The sequence below is a fragment of the Eulemur rufifrons genome, chromosome 27 (assembly GCF_041146395.1).
Source record: "Eulemur rufifrons isolate Redbay chromosome 27, OSU_ERuf_1, whole genome shotgun sequence".
NCBI lineage: Eukaryota > Metazoa > Chordata > Mammalia > Primates > Lemuridae > Eulemur > Eulemur rufifrons.
The window spans coordinates 18,567,901-18,579,800 of NC_091009.1; positions in this window are offsets into that span (position 1 = coordinate 18,567,901).

The window sequence follows — 11,900 nt, forward strand, 5'->3', positions numbered from 1 at the left end:
GGACTCTCAAACAAGCATCGTATCCCATCCAAGTACTTTTTCTAAAAGAAAGCTCATACAAATTTTTGCCCATTCTGAGAAACAGCACTTTGGTACACAATTTCCAGTTTGCATCCCTATTTTTCTTCATTCTTGAAAATAGAATGGCAAGAACATATTTAGAAAATGATGCCTTCACTATCAGAGATTTTCTGCTTCTTCGTAGTATGATATGTTTATAGTTATGATTTATGATCAGTTTATAGTCAACATGCCTTGTAAAAAGAAAAATTCAGTCTATTGGTTTAAATCTCTAGGAATAAAAAATTAAATAGGTGAGGTGGGCTGGGTTCCAATCATCCATTAGGCTGATATATTTATAAAACAAAATAATTATGCCATAAAGTTAGCATAGATTGATTGGTCTGGATGTAAAGCACTAAGAAAAACATTTTAAATGTGGCTACTCAACTGTCCTTGCATTAAAGCACAGGTAAGATATTAATCAGATTATTGGTCTCTGCCTATTTACTTCTTCTAAGAAAACTGAGGTGGCTATTATTCTGCTATGTTGTGCATTACCACACAATTTCCACTACCTGTGACGTCTGTGAGCTAAATCATTTTAAAAGAATTAGTCACTCTGTTAAGATTTTTTTTTCTGGCATGCTTTCACACCCTGTTTTGCTATGGCTCTAAAGCATTTTCCTGTTCAATAAAAATAAGTTCAAAATATACACTACAGAAGTAAAAGCAGCTAGCTTAACTCATGCTTCACTCTACTCCCCAGTCATCCTAAACAGCATCTTCCCCTTCCACAGCTTCGCTTGCAGGAAAGAGAAGAGAAATTTCTCTCTTCTCTGATTATAATCTCCAATCTCCCCATTGAGATAAAGCCAGGCATACAACACCTTTCTCTTCCAATAAACCTTTGGAAGAGACTGCCAGCCGTGGCTTGTCCCAGACATAGAACTGGTGGCCACCTTGACTGACTACGTCATCTATTGACAATCAGCCAGAGGAAGGGGAGTTTGATTACAATGAAAGTCATTAGGCTGGAAATAAACAATTACTTCACAGGCGAGCTGGACCACATGCATTGCTTCTGAGCACCTTGGGGGCCAAGTCATAAATCCCATAAAGCCTTTTGCACTTAGCGTAGCACCTTACACAGAGGAGGCTGTGGGTTTATAAATATTTGCTCAATGAACGATTGAATGAAGCGGATGGGTGACTACAGAATAGCGAAGCCTCCTTTCATGGGAAATTGACAACAGTTTTCCTGGAATGACGTAGAAAAACACCTGCCTTTACGTACGAGTCTGAACTATTAATACGTATTTTTTAAAATCTTCTAGCGTTTGTAAATAAAATTGTTTTTTATTTATCAGAGCATGTTAATTGTTTTGCTCAAATCCTGACAATTGTTGCCCATTTTACTCAGAGTAAAAATACTTGCAGTAGCCTGTAACACCCAGCAGGAGCGCACCTGGTCCTTCCCTCCCTTACCCTTCTGACTTTGGCTTTTACTCCTCTCTCTTGCTCACTTCTGCCTCCCACAGTGGCCTCCCAGATAGTTCTTGGATGCACCAGGTACATACTTAGAGGCCTTAGGATCTCTGTCCTGGCTATTTCATCTGCCTGGTTATTCTTCCCAGATAAGAACATGGCTCATTCCTCACCCCCTTTACATGTCACCTTTGCACGGAAAGATCACTTTGATCACCTATTTAGTATATTCTCCCTACCCAAATCCTCCCTATCACCGTATGCTTCTCTATTTTTCTCTTAGCACTTACCACCTCCTCATTGGATGCATAACTTACTTATTTATCATGGTTTTGTCTGTCCCCTGTGACCTGCTTCCATTTCCACACTAGAATGTAAGTTTCACGAAGGCAGAGGTTTTTGTGTTTTGCCCGCTGCCATGCCTATAACAATGCCTGGCACATAGTAGATGCTTAATAATAAAATATTTGCCAAATGAAATATTATTTATAAAGTGTTTTGGACCAGTTACTAGGTTAGGAGTTGGAAAACTAGTGTGGTGTATTTTAGTTATTCTTAACCTGGGCTACACATCAAAATCACACAGAACCCTTGTTAAAGTAGATTCCTGGGCTCCACCAAAGAAAATTTAGATTCAGTGGTCTACGATGGGATTCAGAAATCTGTGTGGGGGCCTCAGATGATTCTGATGGAGCCCCTGAATGGTAGAAAGAACATGATTTTGGAGTCCTATCCATCTCACTTCAAATCTGTGCTCTGAACTTTATTAGCTGGGTGTGTAATCCTGGGCAAATTCCTTGTTGAAGTTTATTCCTATCAGCCTGTTTTCTCATCTGTAAAGTGGGAACAACTGTTTAGTGAATGAATAATTGAAGGAAGGGGTAGATCAGAGGCCCTCAAAGGCATTTCTGTTATTAACATACCATAAGTAACAGAGGTAACACGGGCCTAAAACCTAAGAGGCATTTAAAGGATATTAACGACCTAGTTTTACCTATGCATAGTTATATTTAACAAATAAGCAGAGGCATATCACGTCCATATTTGCAGTTTTCTTGGCTCGACAAAGGCTAAGTTTACTGGGGCTTCATCCAGGCATGAACTATTTAATCTCTGTACTTGGACTAGATACGGGCTGGCTAAGATTGTCAGGTTATTTTGTTGTTGATATTGACATTGGCCAGGGTTCCATGCTATTAGCTCTTTGGGAAAATGTCCCAAGTTTATGTGATAGGTACAATTTGATAAAAATATAGAAGTGGTATGTTGCCAGGCGGGGATTAATGAGTGGTCTTGTTTGAAATGACCCCATGTTCTCTTGATTCAATAATTTTGACACTGAAAAAGATTCTTTGTAGGGTGTTGGGAAACATACAAAGAGAATTCATGCACTGGTTTAAGAAGAAATCCAGAAGAAAGTACCCAAATGCTCCTAGGTTACTATCATACAAAAAGTGAAGTTTTCCTGTAACTTTGGAGTTTATTTTCACAGAATAATTGGGGTAGTATTTTCCAGCATTAAGGAATTCATCCATAAATTCACTGTAGTTTTTTTCTGACACAACGAATAACAGGGTCTACTTTCACAGAATTATTTCTCTTCCATGTACCCTCAATTTGCAGTACAAATTAAAGTACAAGACAGAAAGGGAAAAATAATTTAGGGGGGAGTTATCAGTGTATTTTGCTGAAAAGAATGCAGACAGGCAGTGCCTGACAACATTTTGGTCAATGACTGACTGTATATATGACGGTGGTTCTATGAGATTATAATGGAGCTGAAAAAGCCCTATCCCCTAGTGACCTAGCCATCCTAATGTCATAGTGTAACGCATCACTCACATGTTTGTGGTGATGCTGGTGTAAACAAACCTACCGTGGTGCCCGTAGTACAAAAACCATTGCACACGCACTTGTATATAGAACATAATACCTGAAAATGATAACAAACTACTATGGTTTTGGTATAGGTATTTACTGTCATTATTTTAGAGTGTCCTCCTTACTTATAAAATAAAATGTTAACTGTAAAACAGCCTCAGGCAGGTTCTTCAGGAGGTGTTCCAGAAGAAGGCCTTGTTATCGTAGGAGATGACAGCTCCATGCATGTTACTGTCCCTGAAGACCTCCCAGTGGGACAAGATGTGGAGGTGGAAGACAGTGACAGGGACGATCCCGACCCTGTGTAGGCCCAGGCTAATGTGTGTGCTTATATCTTAGTCTTGAACAAAAAAGTTTAAAAGTTAAAAAAAAAATGTTTTTTAAACAGAAGAAAACTTACAGAATACGAATATAAAGAAAGAAATATTTTTGTATAGCTGTACAATGTGTTTGTGTTTTACACTGTGCCATTACAAATGAGACAAAAAGTTTAAGAAAACTTAAAAGTTTATAAAGCAAAAAAGTTACTGTAAGCTAAGGTTTATTTATTATTAAAGGAAAAAATTTTAAATAAATTTAGTGTAGCCTAAGTGCACAGTGTTTATAAAGTCTACAGTAGTGCAGGAATGTCCTGGGCCTTCGCACTCACTCACCAGTCCCTCGCCACTCCCTCACTGACTCACCCAGGGCAACTTCCAGTCCTGCAAGCTCCATCACTGTGCCCTGTGCAGAGGTACCGGTTTTTGTCTTTGTGCTCTGTTTTTACTGTAGCTTTTTTGGTTTGGATGTGTTTAGATACACAAAATACTTACCATGTGTTACAATTGCCTACAGTTGTCAGTACAGCTTCATGCTATACAGGTTTGTAGCCTAGGAGCAGTAGGCTATACCATACAGCATAGTTGTGTAGTAGCCTATACCATCTAGGCTTGTGTAAGTACACTCTATGATGTTTGCACAGTAAGAAAATTGCCCAATGACACACGTCTCAGAGTGTATCCCTGCCTTAAGTGATGTGTGACTGTATTACAACAAGAGTGTATGATTATTAAACTAGAGATAGAAATTTTAACATTATTAAAATGGAAGTCTATAGCACAATTTTAAATACCTATTTGTTGATAATAGCCAACTATAGCTTGATAAATTTTTTTGGGGGGGGAAATTGCAGTTTATTTGACGATCAAGCACTGCTTTGTAAATTTTTTTGTTATTACATAATAGGCTATTGTATATCTCTTGAATCACAGTTTAACATTTATGTGTTTATGATTCATCTCCTCAAAAACAGGTATCATGTTCTTTATTTCAAGGCTTTTATGGGACCCGGATCTGTGACTTCAACATAAGAAGAATGTAATAAGCTTTTATTCTTTGAGCGATTGGCTTGCCAAATATAATAACATGCTGCTTTTAATCCATGTAATCAAGGAAAGGAACATTAGCTAGAAAATTATAGAGAGTGCTATATATACCCCAGGGCCACACCCATGCTGAGTGAAGCCTTCAGGCATTCTTGCTTCTTTGCCCAATTCATTGCCATTAACACTCCTCATTTAAGAACAAAAAAAAAAAAAAATGAAATTAACACAAGAGAATGGAAACTTTCAATCCTAATTTCTAATACAAAGACAACTGGCTACTTGAGAAACAATATTGTTTAATATGCCCACCCTATCCAATAATAAATTATATGTTTTTTAAAAGACTGTTGGCAAAGTAACGTGCGTAAGGCGCTGAAATCATAATTGGCACTACCGTTTTGGCCCTGTGACCAGTTTTACATCAGGGACTTATTTTCCGGTTTTTTCCTCTGAGTTGCTGTAATCATTTGCTCTAGTAGAATCTAAATTGAATGGCATGCACAATAAATGCGCTCCCTCCTGGAGCTCACACAGGCATTGTAAAATGCAAAGGAAAACAGTGGGGGGCATTGAAGTGGTTCACACACTGACCTTTTAAAAATAGAATAGGAGAAAAGAACATCTAAAAGCCCAGGTTAGTCCAGAATCCCACCCACAGGACTCCAGACTGCTCACCTCTCAACCCAATCAGTCATCGCCACATGTCACAAAGAGACAGATCCAAAGACAGTGTGGTCAGCCTAGATCCAGGGTGAAGTCTACTTTGGACAGTCTACGAAGTTATTTTGCCTAGGTTGGTAACCAGACTTAATGTTTTGTTTTGTAGTACAAATCTAAGTTAAATAAAAAGAGCTACCTTACCTAAAAAGGAAAAGCTTTTTCTAATTGTTTATAAAGGACGTTACAAGCAAAATGTATTTTCAACCGAACCAGAATTTCTATCAGATATGCTCAAAAAAACAAAAAAAAAAAGAGATGATGTATCTAAATTCTTCTGTCCACCCAACTGGTGATCTGAAAATCAAATTTATTTCTTTCCCTAATACCATTGCCAATAATAAATATTCAGGTACTAGAACAGAGTTGATCCTTTCATCAGTACTGTGTGGTATATACCTAAATATAGGATTACTCTTGAAAGATTCTGCCTCTGGAGATATACACAGCAGTGATTTAAAGGAAAAGAAAAATTCATGGGACAACTCAATGAAACAAAGTAGCTGATATGTGTAAATGATCATTTCATTTAAAATGGAATATGTGAAAACTACTGGATATGACTAAAACAAGATTGAGTAATTAAACCAATGTCCCTGTGACTTTTAAATAATATTGACAATTTAAACTTTACTCTCATTTGAAGCTCAGAAATGGTTCTATCACCACTTCTGCCTTTTTATCCTTGAGATAGTAGTTAGTATCATACACTAGTAATTTCTGAGCACATTCTCCCTGGACCAGCTCCAGAAAATGAAGCCGACTGACTATAATATTCCTTGAATTGTTCTTCCTCTGCTGGAATCCTTGCTAGCACCATGACCCCACATCTTCCCTGTTGATATCTAAGATCGAGCAATCACCATGAGGTGGGGACAAATCACAGACAGGATCATGAGAAATTTGGATTTTAAAGCCAGACTATTCTCTGGGAGGCCCAGGCGGGAGGATGGCTCGAGGTCAGGAGTTTGAGACCAGCCTGAGCAAGAGCAAGACCCTGTCTTGACTGAAAAATAGAAAGAAATTAGTCAGACAACTAAAAATATATAGAAAAAATTAGCTGGGCATAGTGGTGCATGCCTGTAGTACCTGCTACTCAAGAGGCTGCGGATCGCTGGAGCCCAGGAGTTTGAGGTTGCTGTGAGCTAGGCTGATGCCACGGCACTCTAGCCTGGGCAACATAGTGAGACTTTGTCTCAAAAAAAAAAAAAAAAGTCCGACTACTGACTGCTCAGATGTATAGGTTCATCCAGGTCATTTTAATAACCATGTAAAGATGTAACTGAATTAATTTGAACTTTTCTTATCATGTTATGATAAGGTTTGACTGTAGCTAGTTTCTTTCTTTTTCATCTTTCTTCCCTAATAATGATGCTATTCAAGGCTATTCCTTTTCATCTGAATACAATTGTTACTTTGCTCTATGGGTTGTGATATAAAGTGTTTTCTTTTCCATTGCTTTCTATATGGTTAATTGAGTTTTTTAAAAATGTTTTCTTTGTGATTCAAGGATTCTTAAATGGCATTTTTCTTAATTTCCAAGTGTGACATAGAATCTTAAGTACTTTAAAAATAAGAGAATCACCTTTTCATTATTTTTTAATGATTATGATCATTGAATCTAGTTTCTAAAAGTTATTAAAGTTTTCTTTGTGCTTAAGAATATGAAAGATTTCTGCAAATGTTCCATGGACAGCCAGAGAAATGCATTCTCTATTTGAGACTATGAAGCTTTTTTTCCTCTGAGCATGTGTGTGTGTGTTTGTGTGTGTATAAAATGATATATAATTTTGCTGCTGTGTTGTTTGGGTGTATGACTGTTATTTTATGCTTTATTATTTCCTTCTTTCTCCTAATTAGTCCTTTTAACCCTTCATTCCACTGTATCTAATATTTGTATTGACATTCTTTGTTTCTCTCTGTATTTGCCTGTTATCTCTTTGGCCCTTCCTTTAATGTGATTTTTTTTACTTTGTTTTAATTATATTCCTTTTAACATATAATTTTTTTTTCTTTAATACCAATCTTACTACCTCTGATTTTTATTGGAAAAATTCAAACTATTTACATTTACTCTAATGATTGATATAAATGATGCTCATTACTTCCATCTTATCTTTATCATTGTTATTTCCTCTTCATCTTTCTTCTTTTTAAAATTTCTGAGTGTATTAAATGGTGATAAAATTAATGTCTGACAGAGTTAAAAATGTATATAGAATGGAAATACTTAACAAAAATAGTAAAAATGGCATAAAAGGGGTAAATAATGTAAGTGTTCTAAGGTCTTTGCATGGCTGGGAAGTGGCAAAAGTGTTAATCATATTATTATAAAACTATAGTAAGTCATGATATATGTTGTAATATCTAGAGTAACCGTTAAAAGAATAGTAAAGGAATTAATAAGCTAATAGAAAAGAGGTAGAATTTTAAAATTTCATCCAAAAGAAAGGAGAGAAGAAGGAATATAGTAAAGTTGGCACATATAGAAAACAAATAGGAAGATGGCACATCTAGACCTCAATATATCAGTAATGATGTGATATAATTGGATTAAAAACTGCAATTAAAGATAAAAATTGTTGAAAGCTAACAACATTCTGCTAACAAAAGAGTACACGTTACATTTAAGAATATAGTATAATTGAAATAAAAAAGGTAGAGAAATATATGCTATATAAACAGTAACCAAAAGGAAATTAGAATGGACATTCTAAAATCAATGAAAGTAGATTTTACAGTAAGAAACATATATTTCATAATGCTGAAAATATCAATCAATCAGGAATACTATATACAATAATTCTAGATGTGTATACATTTATTAACATAGCCTCAACATATGTAAAACAAAAATTAACAAAAACAAAGTTAAAAAATAGACATATCAACAACAATGACAGAAGAATTTAACACAATTTTTAAAAAAGTCAGAATAGAACAAGCAGATTAAAAAAATAAGTAGGGATATAGAACATTTGAAAAAGTCAATTAGGAAACGATTTAATTGCTAAACCACAATAATAAAATATACATTTGTTTTAAGTACACATGAAACATTTACCAAAATCAGTAATATTCTGGACCATGAGGCAAGCTTCAGTCAGTTTTAAAAGTTTTGAAAAGTATTTCACTCTGACCACAGTGAAATAAAGGTAAAAAGCAATAACAAAACAGAAAGTCAGAAGATTTCCAAATATTTGGAAAATAAGTCATATACTTCTGCATAAGTCATATATCACACATGGCCATGATGGAAATTGAAAAATAATTTAAGTAAATGGTAATTAAAATATGACAACTTGTAGAATGCAGCTAAAGCCATGCATAGAGGGAAGCCTGTAGCCTTATATGTATATATTAGAAAGAAGAAAGGTTTAAATCAGTAACTGAATATTAATCTTAAACAAACAGAAAATTAAAGTAAATTAAATATAAATAAAGAAGAAATGAAAAATAATAAAAGTTAGAACAGCAAGTAATGAAATGCAAAAATAAATGTGAAAACAGAAGAATCAACAAAGCCAAAAGTTGCTTCTTTCAAAAGGAAAATTAGCAACACTAACAAGACTGGTAAAGAAAGAAAGGACAAAAAGAAAGAAAGAAAGAAAAGAAAGAAAGAAAGAACAAATGAGACTCAATTTAGCCTTCTGGAATGGTGTCATTACTACATTTTTAACAGATATTCAAAGTATAAACAATCATATGCCAATAAATCTGAAATTTTAGATACAATGTACATATTTCTTGAAAAACACACTTTACCAACACTAACTCATGAATAAGTAGAAAATCAAAATATTTCATTATTTACTAAGGAATTGAATCAATTATTAAATAATCTCTGCACAAAGAAAACTCTAAGCCCAGATGGCTTCACTTGTGAATTCTCCCAAACATTGAAGGAAGCAATAAAACCAATATTATAAAAACTCTTTTAGAGAAAAGGAAAAAAGGAACACTTTCTAACTCATTTCATGATACAGTTAAACTTTGATTAAAAAAATCTGCTAAGAATATTACAAAAAGGAAAATTATAGGCAAATTTATCTTATGAAAATAGATGAAAAAATCCTAAACAAAATATTAGCAAACCAAATCCAGCAATGCATAAAAGGAATAGTACATGATGGCCAAATGGGGTTCTTTGGTTAGGTGATGGTTTCATTGTGAGATATCCATATAATGGAATATTAGGCAACCATGAAAATGAATATATGTGTACATGCACACCCCCATTGAAGAGAGATGTTGAATAATGTTCCTTGATATATCATGTGACAAAACCACTATCTTAAACAATATATGAAGGGGTCCATGTCACTTTTAAAAAGACACATACACATATTTATATATGTTTATGAATGTTTATGTCTTAAAATAAATCCGTGTATGCCAAAGTAATTATTCCATATGGTGGAATTCATGTCCTTTGTGTTTATCCGTGGTTGTAAAGGTTCCATAGTGAACATTGAGCACTTTCTTAAAGAAAGATAACATTAACATTTTTAGGTGTCTAATTCATCATCACAATACTATTCAACGTTGAGTAAGCTCTTCATTTTCACTACAGCTTTCATGGCCTGAAGCATCCACAAAATCGAATACTGTATATTGAATTCAGTTGCTGTGCAAATGAGCCAGCCCCTACAATGGCTAAAATAATCGTACCAACAATCTGAAGTTATTAGTACCAATTTGAACTTCTTAGTGCCATGGTGGCACAGTAACTTTCATAATTCATATTTCAACAGCTTTAATTCCTTGCATCTTTTATGATTTCATAGCTTCTTTTCTAGAAATGGAGAAGAAATAGAAAGTCAAATAGGTCGAGACAGAGAGTTCACTCTTCTGAGAATGTATGTGCTGAATGTAAAGAAAATCGAGGCGCTTAGGTCAGCATCTGAACCTGAAGCTTGATGGTAATTTCGATTTTAAAATCTGCCACTCTCATCTCACAAAGAGCCAGGTGTGGCAAACAGATCCTCTTGCATAAGTCTATAAAGCAAACCTCATCACCGAGAGTGTCAGAGCCCAGAAATTTATTATAAAGTGATATATTTTTCAAAGAGCAGCACAAAGAGTCTTTTAACACTGAATTTGTCAGGGACCTCGCCGACATCAAACAGATGCTTTTCACTTGGAGCATTTGACTCTTAAACGTCAATGTTTCATATGTTAAGTGATTGGAAACTTGGGAACCATGAAGTAATACTTTTCTCTGATTTGGAAAATTTGACTCTTTAACAATGAAACTTTAGATGCATATTAAGAAATACTTTAAGAAGTGGTATAGTGTTTTCTTTATAGAGAGACTATCATTTGGTTTGGTAATATTACTCTTTCAAGTATAAAAAAAAAATCCCTAAAGTTGATTTCATGTTTTCACGTTTTTTTTTTTAACCCTCTCTACCCTTTCCCCCTTAACTTACCTACATTTCTCACTGATTTCTTCTAAAAAGCAAATAAGCACCACAAGTGTGAGGTGTGAGGCTTTGATAAAAGACTTCTAACATGGGTCTTTTGACTTCTTGCCTTAAGAAAGAAATTATAGCCAGAAGTCAATTACTGTCATGTCATATTCTTGAACAAACATGGTGTCTCTCTTAAGATGAGGCTGTTGCCAGTGTGTTTATAGCTTTGCATGCATTTTAACCCAGCTGGTTATATTGAGCTTTCCTGGTTACCAGTCATATTATAACCCAGAGAAAGTATGCAAAGTGGGACAAGCAGAACCTTGCTCTGGCTAATAGCTCCACTCAGCTTTTGGTCCAGCTAACTCTAACTACATCTTGAGCTGGATCATAAGGGAAAGAGCTATTGCTTTTGGATTTAAGAAGTATGCAGTGCCCGGCATTCCTAATGCACAGGAGGAACAGCTGGGCCACCCAACATGGTCTTAAACCTGTACCATAAATAATGAAACACAAACTAGAGCTTTCCCAAGTAAAGAAACTTATGAATTTCACTTGACAGATGTTTCTTTATATGATTTTTTGCATTGCACTTTTTAATTTAACAAATAAAACAAAACTTCTTTGGTTTGGATTCTATTACTCATTCTTCAGAGGCAAAGTCTGGACTAAAAGGAATTAACATTTATTGACTATCTATAATGTACTAGAAACTGCACCACATCAGCATAAAAGTTTGCTTTTGCTTAACAAGTCATTTCCATTATAAATAAGAATAATCCTTTGCTTAACACCTATTATACTAGGCATAATATTAGCTGCTTTTAAAAATATGTCTAACCTGAATACTCAAAATAGTCTTGCCAGAGAGAGATTATTCTCACTTTTCAAATGAGAAAACAAATCAGAGAAGATGGTTTCTGTGTCCACAGTCACACCATGATGGACCTAGACTTTTAATTTTGTGTTCCCCACTTTAAGGTTCTGATCTTTCTAGTACATGTTCCTTTATTTTATAGAACATATACATTAGGGG